The sequence below is a fragment of the Neofelis nebulosa genome, chromosome 5 (genome assembly GCF_028018385.1).
Source record: "Neofelis nebulosa isolate mNeoNeb1 chromosome 5, mNeoNeb1.pri, whole genome shotgun sequence".
In the NCBI taxonomy this organism is placed as follows: domain Eukaryota; kingdom Metazoa; phylum Chordata; class Mammalia; order Carnivora; family Felidae; genus Neofelis; species Neofelis nebulosa.
Genome location: NC_080786.1, coordinates 86945421 through 86958216, shown reverse-complemented (window position 1 = coordinate 86958216; position 12796 = coordinate 86945421).

Genomic DNA, 12796 nt, shown 5'->3' with positions numbered 1-12796 from the left:
GAGCACAAGTGGGGGAGGGGCAGACAGAGAAGGAGACACACAATCGGAAGCAGGCTCCAGGCTCCGAGCTGTCAGCACAGAGCCTGACGTGGGGCTCAAACTCAAAAGCTGTGAGATCATGACCTAAGCCAAAGTTGGACACTCAACCGACTAAGCCACTCAGGTGCCCCAGTCCTCATTAGATTCTTAAACCCTGTTCATGCAAGGCTACAGTTCCTCTTAAATTACTTTAGCCAATCCAAATAGCTTGATCACCCTTAATTTCACTGATAAGAGCCCATTGCTAACTACCAAGCAATGAATTTCACAGAGAAACACCCATCTCTCATCTCCATTTGACTTGTTAGCAGAGCTTTAGGTGATGATTGAGATAGGGATACAGAAGTGCTTGTAGGGGGCACCTGGGTGACTCAGTCGGTTGTGTTGGACGCTTGGTTTCGGCTCAGGTCATGATCTCACAGTTGGTGAGTTTGAGCCCTGTGTGGGGCTCTGCACTGATTCTCTCTCTCTCCCTCTCTCTCTGCCCCTCCCTTGCTCACTCTCTATCTCTCTCTCTCAAAATAAACATTAAAAAAAAAAAGAATAGGTGGAACTAGAGGGTATTATGCTAAGTGAAATTAGAGAAAGACTAACCATATATCATACGACTTGACTCATATGTGGAATTTAAGATACAAATGAACATAAGGGAAGAGAATCAAAAATGATATAAAAACAGGGAGGGGGACACAACATAAGAGACTCTTAAATACAGAGAAACTGAGGGTTGCTGGAAGGGTTGTGGGGGGGGGATGGGCTAAATGGGTAAGGGGCGTTAAGGAAGACACCTTGTGAGCACTGGGTGTTATACACAGGGGATGAATCACTGGAATCTACTCCTGAAATCATTATTGCACTATATGCTAACTAACGTGAATGTCAATTTAAAAAAACAAAAACAACAACAACAACAAAACGTGTTTGTAGTAGCTGTCCATAGAGTATGACCTTTCTGACTAGGAACTGACCCCACCTTGTGTGTGAATGTCCTATTAGAACAACACACACTGTCCTTGCTAAAACATTTTAAATTACAGATGTTGTGATACAGATAAAGTTCTTGACATATACAGTTTAATATTTATGAATTTAAGTGCTAATTAGCAGTCATCTATGGTTGCTCATCATTTCACTAAAGTAAAATGACTAGAAGGCACAGGAAAGAGGGGCATTTGGCTGGTCAATGATTTTAGTCGGTCACTCTTTATCCACATTTTCTAACTGGCATGGAAGCACTAACTTATATGGCTAAAAGGGCCACTTAAATTTTCAGTTCTACTTTAGTGCTTTTTTTATTCTTTGAGGGACATTATGCTATTTAGTGCTGTTTGGGAATTTATGATGATATCAGGATGTCAGAGATATACTGCACCATGTAATGTTGCCTATGGCAGATTGTGCCTCCAGTCTTAGTCCCAGAAGTCCAGTCAGGTGTTACTTCCACTGAATGCAATTCCAGTACAGTGTGACTGAATCTACATAATCATATCTCAGGATCCTTAGATGTTGATAGATAGTTATTGGAGGCATGGAATGCAACCCAATTAAAAGTTCCACAAGGCAATGAGAGCTTTCCCAAAGACAGAATATTCTAATGACTGGATTCTTTAGAGATTTTTAGTTCTGCCATAGTTATGTCCTAGTTAAGTCTATCTTTCAAGTTCATACTTGGGATGCCCAATATAGGACCTATCCACTTTTGCCTACATACCAATCTTAAATCTCATAGGATATAGGGAAGAGGAAAGAGCTTCTACACCTTCTCCTTCCTTTTGTTAATAACCAGCTAAATTCTACTTTCTGCAGGGCATGAGGAAAGGACTTTGCAAGAAACTGTCTCCCCATGCTCACTCTTTTCCTGTTCAATGGAGTATTCTGATGCATTGTTAGTAGAATGGCCTAAATCTTCTTCCTACACCTGTAAAATGGGGTCAGTAATGCTGACTTTGTGGATTGTTGTGAGGATTATTTGAAATAATTCACTTAAGGTGCTTAGCACAGTGCCTAGCACGTAAAAATCCCTCAATACATGTCATTATTTTTTTTAACGTTAAGATAACTTTAGGTTTGCAGAACAGATAGTACAGAGATCTTATTTACCATTCATTCAGCTTCCCCTAATACCATTTTACTAACCATGGCACATTTGTCAAAACCAAACAATTTGGTACGATAATGTTAAACTACAAGCTTTATTTGGTTTCACCAGTTTTTCCATTAATGTCTTTTTTCTGTTTCAGGATCCAATCCAGAGTACCACGTTGCATTTAATATTATGTGTTCTTTCATTTTTTGTTTTTGTTTTGTTTTGTTTTTTTAGAGATAGAAAGCACGTGAGCAGGGGAGAGGGGCAGAGGGGGAGAGAGAGAGAATTTTAAGCAGACTCCACACCCAGCACAGAGCCCAACCTCACAACCACGAGATCACGACCTGAGCCCAAATCAAGTGTCAGATGCCTAACCAACTGCGCCAACCAGGCACCCCGTAGTATGTTTTTAAGTAAGAAAATTTTATTTTCTCAGCTCATCCTGATTCCCAGGTGTTCAGCATTGTAACACCATCAGGCCCCTGGGAGGCATTCAAGATATTCACCTTAGGGGTGCCTGGATGGCTGAGTTTGTTGTGTCTGACTTCAGGTCATGATCTTGGGGTTCATGAGTTTGAGCCCCACGTTGAGGTCTGTGCTGACAGCTCCGAGTCTGGAGCCTGATTCAGTTTCTGTATCTCTCTCTCTGCCCCTCCCCTGCTCGCACACTGTCTCTCTCTCTCTCAAAAATAAATAAACATTTAAAAAAGAAAAAAGATATTCACCTTAATTTTCTGGGACTTCCTTTGGGCCTTCGTCCACATAGTGTAACTCTTCCACCCAAACAAGCTAGGTAGATGTGAGGAATTGTTTTATTCACTGTGATTCTCAAGGGCCTTTGAGGAGATGGTCTCAGATGCTGAAAGAGCTCAGGGCTGGGCAGGGGCAAAATTCCAGGATCTGGTCTGGGGGTTGGGGTGAGGAACTATTTGTTTATGGAGCTGTGGTAGCTACAACCAAGGGAGCAGCATGGGCAGGAGTGTCTCACAGAAGTGTCATATTAGGGCCAATTAGCTAATGCAAAACTGGGTCACTAGCCCTCAGTGGTTAAGAGGGGATGTCCAAGTACAAAGAAGAAAAACATAGTTCAAAAGAACTTTTGAGGGGTGCCTGGGTGGCTCAGTCAGTTAAGCATCCAACTCTTGATCTTGGCTCAGGTCATGATCCCAGGGTTCATGAGATCAAGCCCCATGTCAGGCTCTGAGCTGAAAGTGAGAAGCCTGTTTGGGATTCTATCCCTCCCTCTCTGCCCTTCACCCACTTACATGTGCTAATAAATAAATAAATAAATAAATAAATAAAAAATAAATAAATAAATAATAAATAAATAAATAAAACTTAAAAAAAGAAAATATTTTGAGATAAATGAAAGCAAAATCAGAATATATCAAAACTTACAGGACATGACTAATTCCATGTTTAAAAGGAAATCTATAACTGTAATGACCATATGTGCATGTGTGTGTGTATACACGCACATACATATATATACACACACATGTATACATATATATATATATATATATATATATATATGTATACATGTATGTTTACTTATTTATTTTTAGTAATTTCTACCCACAACATGGGGCTTGAACTCATGACTCCAAGACCAAGAGTCACATGCTTTTCTGACAGCCAGCCAGATGCCCCAATGGTTAGATATATATTTTTTTCCTCTCTAACACTTTTTTTTTTTAATTTACATCCAAATTAGCATATAGTGCAACAATGATTTCAGGAGTAGATTCCTTAATGCCCCTTACCCATTTAGCCCATCCCCCCTCCCACAACCCCTTCCAGGAACCCTCTGTTTGTTCTCCATATTTATGAGTCTCTTATGTTTTGTCCCCCTCCCTGGTTTTTTTTTTAAGTTTTTTAAATTTATTTATTTTGAGAGAGACAGGGAGCATGAGAGAGTGGAGGAGGGGAAGAGAGAGAGACTGAGAGAGAGAGAAGATCCCAAGCAGGCCCCACACTGTCAGTGCAGAGCCTGATGTGGGGCTTGATCTCACGGACCAGGAAATCATGACCTGAGCTGGAATCCAGACTTGGATGCTTAACCAGCTGAGCCACCCAGGCGCCCCTCCCCCTCCCTGTTTTTATATTATTTTTATTTCCCTTCCCTTATGTTCATCTGTTTTATCTCTTAAAGTCCTCATATGAATGAAGTCATATGATCTTTGTCTTTCTCTGACTGACTAATTTCACTTAACATAATACCCTCTAATTCCATCCATGTAGTTACAAATGGCAAGATTTCATTCTTTTTGATTGCTGAATAATACTCCATTGTATATATATACCACATCTTCTTTATCCATTCATTCATCGATGGACATTTGGGCTCTTTCCATACTTTGGCTATTCCATACTTTGGCTTTCCATACTTTGGCTCTTTCCATACTTTGATAGTGCTGCTATAAACATGGGGGTGCATGTGTCCCTTCAAAACAGCACACCTGTATCCCATAGATAAATGCCTAGTAGTGCAATTACTGGGTGGTAGGGTAGTTCTATTTTTAGTTTTTTGAGGAGCCTCCATACTGTTTTCCAGGGTGGATGCACCAGCTTGCATTCCCACCCAATGGCTATATTTAAAAAAAAACTCAAATCAATAACCAAACCTTCCATCTTAAGAAACTAGAAAAGTCATCTAAATCCTAAGCAAGCAGAAGGAAAGAAATTAAATAAAGATTAGAACAAAAATAAATGAACTAGATAATAGAATAGAGAAAATCAACAAAACTAAAGGTTGGTTCCTTGAAAAGATTGACAAAATTGACAAATCTCTGTGTAAAATGACCAAGAAAAAAAAAGATTCAAATTAGTAAAATCAGAAATTAAAGAAGGGACATTACAATTATCCTTACAGAAATAAGAAGAATTATAAGGGAATACCATGAACAATTGTATGCCAACAAGCTAGATAACCTAGACAAAAATGGTCAAATTCCTAGAAAGATGGGTTGGTCTAACAAAAAAATCATTCAAATTCATAGAATAAATATTAATAGAGCAAAGTAACAAAACCACATTGCAATAGATGCAGAGAAAGACTTTGACAAAATTCAACATCCCTTCATGACGAAAACACTAAAAAAACTAGGAAAAGAAAAAGGAACTTCCTCAACCTGATAAAACCATTTATAAAACCCACAAATAATATCATACTTAATGGTGAAAGATCAGGAACAAGACATAGATGTCCATTCTTGTCATTTCTATTCAACATTGTACTAGATGTTCTAGCCAGGGTTAGAAAACTATGTCCATTCTCAGATGACATGACCTTAGGAAATCCTAAGGAATTCACACCAATACAAAAATTTTAGAATAAATGAGTTCAGCAAGGTTTCAGGATCCAAGAACAATATGCAAAAAGGAATAGTAATCAATAAAGTGCGGTAATGGCATAAAAACAGGCATAAGATTAATGGGATAAAATTTAGAGGCTACAAATCAATCTTCACATTTGTGGCCAATTGATTTTTGAGAAGGGTGCCAAGACAATTCAATAAGGGAAAGAATAGTCTTTTCAACATATGGCACTGGAACAACTGAATATCCATGTACAAAAGAATGAAGTTGGACCCCATCTTTACACTATACACAAATATTAATTCCAAGTGGATCACAGATGTATGTGTGAGAGATAAAACAAAAACCCTTTAAAAGAAATAATAGGAGGGGTGCCTGGGTGGCTCAGTCAGTTAAGCATCTGGCTTTTGATTTTGGCTCAGGTCATGATCTCATGGTTCATGAATTTGAGCCCCACGTTGGGCTCTGTGCTGACAGTGCAGAGCTTGCTTGGAATTCTCTCTCCCTCACTGCCCCTTCCTTGCTCGCTCCCTCTCTCTCTCAAAATAAATAAATAAACTTTAATAAAGAAATAGAAGAAATAATAGGAATAAATCTTTATGATCTTTCAGCGGAGCAAATGGTTTCTTAGATAAGACTACAAAAGCATGTGGGGCAAAATAAAATAAAAGGATAAATTTATTCAAAATTAAAAACTCTTATGCTGCAAATGATACCATCAAGCCCACATAATAGGGAAAATATTTGCAAATTGCATATTAAGGTATTTGTATCCAAAATATGCAATTCAATAAAGCTATAGTAAAGAAATAAGGCTGGCTCCAGACTTCTTATAGCAACATTCACCACTAAAAGATTGTATTAAGTCCTTGAAATCCTTAGTGTAAGAAAATGTCACCCTAGGATTCTATACCCAGGGAAATTGCGGTAGGGTCCCTCCCTAAGGAAAGAAAAACAAAAAAAACCAAAAAAACCTCAAGGTAACCTGGTTATATGCTCACGGGACAACATCGCTCACAATCTTATAACATGAGACCACTTAATCAGGCTACATGTTTGTATGTTACCATATATGGGAGATAAAAAAGTGGAAAATATATAAAAAAAACTATACCATGTGACGTTCGGGGACTCAGTTCTTCAGGTAGGAACCCAACTGAGTGGTGTTGGCCTCCGGAGTAAAGTTGCTTCCTGGAAAGAAAAGCCTCGGTGTCAGGACTCTCTGTGTGAGAATCCTGCTACATTACTTGGGGGCTCGTTTGGGGGCTCATCTGGGATTTGGAGCTGGTGCATTTCCATCTCCTTTGCCACTGGGGATACGAACCTCAGGGCACTCGGAGAGGCAGCTCACCTGATGGGCCAGCAGACCACTTGATTCGCAGGAGACTAGCCGGGAGTGAGGACCCCATGTGTTCCAATGGAACTGGTGAGGCCCAGGAACCAGCTCAGACAGCGCTGCCCTTCAGACTGGTAAGAATCCAGGTTTGTTTTGGCAAACCTGCCCCTAAGATGGAGAAGGGGAGCCTGATCACTTCCCAGAGTTGCTGGAAAGAAGCTGCAACTCTAAGGAACTGGGTGCTGGGCGGTGGGTTGGAGTTGCAGTGTGACTGTGTGTGGGGACTTGTCTAACATTCATTGCCTCGGTCAATGGACTATGGTAATTAGAGCCAACTGTCTCTGGTTATTCTACCTCAGAACGGGGACCTTAAGGAATATTCCCAAGCAACTGCCAGAACTCCTTTTGTTTCAGGGAAATTCCCTGCCTTCTTCTGACTGACTTGGGACTGCCTAATGCCACTAGTGGAAAACAAAACAAAACAAAAGAAACCTGGAGTCTACTCCTCTCTCTGAGCTGACAAGATTTAAAACTCAGAATTCTCTTTCTCTGCCTTCTACTGACACCTCTCCTTTTCTGCCTTCCCTTCCCGCCCCCCTCCTTTTCTGCACCACCTGGGGGTGGCCTGCACCACTGGCTCCTCAATGCCTCAGGCACCATCAGCTCCTCCTCCCACCCTAGAAGTCAAGGACCACGAACTTCGGATTTTCCCACCAACGTCCCAGGTGAAAGTTAACCATGGGGAACAAATTGTTTGATGTAGACCCAAGTAAAACAAACGTATTTAGTGTTTAAGCTACTTTAAGTTTGATGGTTTGAGACAGACAATGTTTATCAACATTAAAAAAACTTTTATTCTACCTAGATTTGCTGAAGGTCAAATAAACTCAGGTTACCTCTGTGCCAATTTGTTAACAAAAGGATGACTTAAACTAATGTTTTTTCTTTGTCTGTCTCATAGTTTTGGGGGGGGGGTAATTGTTAAGATCGCTTTCAAAGTCTCTGTTAACCTAAAATGTTAAAGTTTTTACTTGCATAATAAGTTGGGATTAAATTCATTGGATATCTAACAAGATAAGAGGCTAGAGCACTAATTATTAGATGTAGGTCTGTGCTTTTGACTTATTGCAAAAAACTAATGATATTTGGATCTGTTGAAAAACATGGTTTGTGCTTAATGGATTCATAAGTTTGCCTTCTAAAATAATTCTGATGTAACATTGAGTTCACAAATGGTTACTACTTAGTTTTCACTGGAGACTAAGGTTTCTAAGAGTTAAAATTCTGCTAAATGTAGTTAAAACTTAATAAAATAAGAAAAACAACTCTGTATGCTGTATGCTCTGTATGTAGAAAAGTAGGAGATATGAAAGATATAAAAAAATAGAAATATATTTTTGTTAAAGGTAAAAGAAGGTAATTTTGTCCTAAATGAAACTTGTTATTTGGGGAGAAATGGCTTGGGACAAAATCTAAATGCAAAGAAAAGTTGTAGAAGGTTCCTGAAGGAAATATTTAAAAAGAAATTTTATGTGTGGTCAGGATGGACTAAGGTTAAAATAAATGGATTTTAAAGGTGCACTGGGTTAAGATTAAAATTCCTTCTACTTTGATCCAAAGACTGGGAAAATGATGGCAAATACCCTTGGAGCCAGCCTCCAAATCCTCCACATTTGTGTTGTTCCTGTTTAGCAGAGGAACGGATGCCTCTGCCATATGAGGGATGGATGGTATATAAAGGGCTTTTACTAAGATACATGGGAGCCATTTTACTAAACTTAGCCCATTGTGTGTCACAAATGGATATCCACATGGCTAAAACATATTTATGTGGGCATTGTTGAAAAAGGCAGAATAGACCTAGACTTTGGCCCTTTAACTCCCTCCCTCAATGGCCAATGATCATTCTTTTTTTTTTTTTAATATGAAATTTATTGTCAAATTGGTTTCCATACAACACCCAGTGCTCATCCCAACAGGTGCCCTCCTCAATACCCATCACCCACCCTCCCCCCCCCCCCCCCGCCCCCAACCCCCCATCAACCCTCAGTTTGTTCTCAGTTTTTAAGAGTCTCTTTTGTTTTGCTCAATGGCCAATGATCAATATGTAAGTTACTGTTGGGCCAAAATAAAATTAGTGCATCCTACAACAACCAGGAAAGTCTTGCTTGGTCACAGTCCATACCCCCAAAGTCCTGCAGGTGACAAACGGAGGGGTAAGAAAAAATAGGAAAGACCAGGTCAGCTCTCGGAGGTAGGGTCAAGCCTGGGTAAGAACGACTACTCCCAGCACCTCGCAAGACTGACAGGGCTTTTGGCTGTCAGTCCCATACCCAGCCAAAATGCACGGGGCCAGGAGATGAGGTTTCTCCTGGCCAGCTCTAGGAAATTGAAATAAGAGACAACTTTCTTCCTTTTTCCTATAGTTGGGTAACTCCCCAACCAAAGCCATTACTCCTTTGGAATGCATTATGATTCATTTTCTTTTGCCCAAAGGCTTGGCCCCAATACAAATTGGAAGAGGGAACCTGGCAGCCAGAGGGAAATATCAGTGACAGTATTATCCTATAATTGGACTTGTTTTGCAAATGTGAAGGGAAATGGGGAGAATTCCCCTATGTTCATGGTTTTGGGGCCTTAATAAAAAAAAAAATCAAGATATATGTAAGCAATGTAAGGTGGATGCTAATTTAATGGCAACTCTTTCTAAATTCCAGCAATCAGGAGGGAAAACAATTAAGGGCCCCTTACCTGTATCCAAAACAGACCTAGAGAAGGAGGAGAGGGATCTTCATCCTCCTCCTCCTCGGGTCCTCAATCTATATATATAAAAAATTACAATTTTGCTCCTGCTACCCACCTTATCCAGGCCCTCCCCATAATGTAACAGGCATGTTTCCCTTATAAGAAGCTAGAATGCCAGAAGAAAAAACCTTATTAAGACAGGTAAAAGGGGATCTAGGTAAATTTTCTGATCAGATAAGTATATAAAGGCTTTTCAGAATATTACGTATATTTTGAGTTGACCTGGAAAGATATAATGCTTTTGTTAAATTAGACCCTTAGTGAGACAGCTGTTTTGAAAAAAAATTAAGAAAATCTAAGATTTAGCCCTTAAATTATGCTAAATTAGCCACTATTTTACAAACACAAAATGAGAGCCCAATGGCATTCCCGGAGAGGTTGAGAGAGGCTCTCATTAAATATATGGTTATCTCCCCTGAGACTCCTAAGGCTGAGATGATTTTAAAGGACAAATTTATCACTCAATCAGCCCTAGATATTCAGAGAATATACAAAAATTGGTTGTTGGCCTTGAAGGGACCCTGGGAGGAGCTCTTAGGAGCTACCAAATGGGTATATTAATGAGAAGAAAAGCTAGTAAAAACAAGATAAAAGGGACCAGCCAGATGCCCGAGGCTGCATACTTTTGGCTTCTGTAATCTTGTTTGCCTCCTGTGTCCACCAACTGCCCAGATAGCACCACTGATAAAGGCCCCCTCCCCTTTTTCTTTTGTCTCTCAACCCCCAACCATCCCAGCCATAAAAGGAGGCCGATGCCAAGGTTTGGGACTCAGCCTTTGGAGGTGACTCCCCTGGCCTGGCACTGGTATGCAATGAACAGTCTTTTCTGATTCCCTGAGTGCATATGGCTTGTCTCTTCCTGGGCGCCAAGTACTTGCTATAACATTTGGTGCATGGGCCGGGAAACTCAACAGCCATGCTGGCCCCTCGAGCCACCGTTGTGGGAGGCTAGCAGAGAGTCCAATCTTCGAAGGCCCTACGATGGAAAGGAAGGCATGCCATGTGATTTCACTGGACCCTGACCCTCGCTGGGCCTGGCAATAGTCAGTCCCTGCTGTACTCGGATGGACTCCAAGGGGAATCAGAAAATTCTGCCAGGATGGGACGTCGGATCGGGTAAGTGTCCCCAGGGACCCAAGACAGAGTTCAGGCCCACCCTAGAGGCAGAAGAGGAGTCTGATCACCTCCTGGGTGACACAGTCACCACATAGGACAAGGAAGTCTTGGGTGGAAGCCTGCAATCTGTCTGAATGTATGTGTGAGTGCCCATGCTCCACCGTCTCGGCTACGGAGCTTGAGTGGGTCCTACCTTGCGATTCTGATTCCTTGATGACCTCATACGGCTCAAGGCAGAATCAGGTCCTCAGAGGACTGATCCAGGTCAGGGGTTTATACTGACCTGCCAATGCTAAAGGGTGTCTAAATCCCTGAGAGGGGAGTGGGTAGGCAGAAAAAGTGACCTCTTCCCTCATGTTTGTCCTATGACACTGTACATTGGGAGGGATCTATCTAGGATACCACGATGGAGAGAGTTCCTCAAAACCAACTGTTTTGGAATGTATGATTAAGAATTTTAAAAAGGGATTTTTCAGGTGACTATGGGGTCAAATTGACCCCGGGGAAGTTACACACCCTCTGTGAATTAGAACGACCCATGTTTGGTGCAGGCTGGCCCCCTGAGAGCACCCTAGATGTCCCCACAGTTCAAGCTATTTTTAAAGAAATTAGTGGAGACCCTGGCCACCCAGATCAATTCCCATACATTGATCAATGACCGGACATAGCCTAAGTCAAGCCTCCTTGGGTCCGGTTCTGCATTAATAGTAAGGAACAGTGTAGGGTCACAGTGACACAGGCCAAGAAGAAGACTTCACAGCAGAAAAACTGCCCCCCATCTTCCAAGAAAATTCAGAAGAAGTCCTTCCATTTCTGCCACCATATGCCCCCAGCAACCCATCAATCGTGGGAAGGGAACCTCGCCTGCCTGATAGTCCACCTCCATCAGTCATGCCTCTGCCAGCAGCCAGCCTACCCCAACCAGGGACACCTGAACCAGTAGAAAGATGCCTCAGGTCTGAAGCTCAAGGTCCAAGCCCCACAATGGCAATGCAGATGCCATTGCAGGAGACAAGTGGTCCCCAGAGAATAGGCCCCAACGGGACCCTACAAGAAGGGGCATCGGTTTTCTACTAACAACTGTTCTCCACACTGACTTCCTCAACTGGAAACAGCACACGCCACCCTACTCTGAGAAACCACAAGCGATGATAGATCTCCTAGAAGCTATAATTCAGACTCACTGTCCTGCCTGAGTCAACTGTAAGCAGCTTCTTCTTACCCTTTTCAACACAGAAGAGTGCTGACAAATTGTCAGCGAAGCCAGCAAATGGCTCCAGACTCAGGCACCAGATGGGAATCTAGACTTTGGAGCTTGGGTATGGGAGGCTATGCCCGAAGAGGAGCCGCGCCGGAACCCCAACACAGAGGTGGGAAGGGCCAGATTAGAAAGTTACTGACTCGCCTCCCTCCAGGGGGTAAAAGCAGGGGCCAAAAAGCCCACCAACACGGCAAAGGTATCTGAGGTCCTACAAAAACCAGAAGAGAGTACGGCTGATTTCTGTGAAAGATTATGTGAAACCTACAGAGTTTACACTCCATTCTACCCAGAAGCCCCTGAAAATCAGCACATGGTCAATGCTGCCTTTGTGGGACAGGCCCAAAGTGACATTAGACAGAAGCTCCAAAAATTGGAAGGATTCACTGGAAAAAAAGTCACTGAATTATTGGAAATCACCAACAAGGTTTTTGTAAACCAGGATCAAGCTGCCAGAAAGGAGGCAGACCAAAGAATGAAACAAAAGGCAGCTCTCCTGCCACTGCTTTGGGGCGACCACCCTCTCCAGAAGGGCCCCCACAGAAACCATGACAAAGTCAAGAACAAAAACGAAGGGTGCCACTGGGACGTAATCAATGTGCCTACTACAAGGAATGTGGACACTGGAAAAATGAATGTTCCAACCACCAAAAAGGGAAAGCAAAAACCACTCCACCCAGCCATTACCAACCAGGACCACCTGAGGCTGACCCGATCAAACTGGAGTGGACTCCAAACTAGGAGTGGACTCTGATTAGGAAAGACCAGGCTCTATCCAACTAGGCCCTCATGAGCCCATGGTCTAAATGAAGGTGGTGTGTGTGTGGGGGGGGGG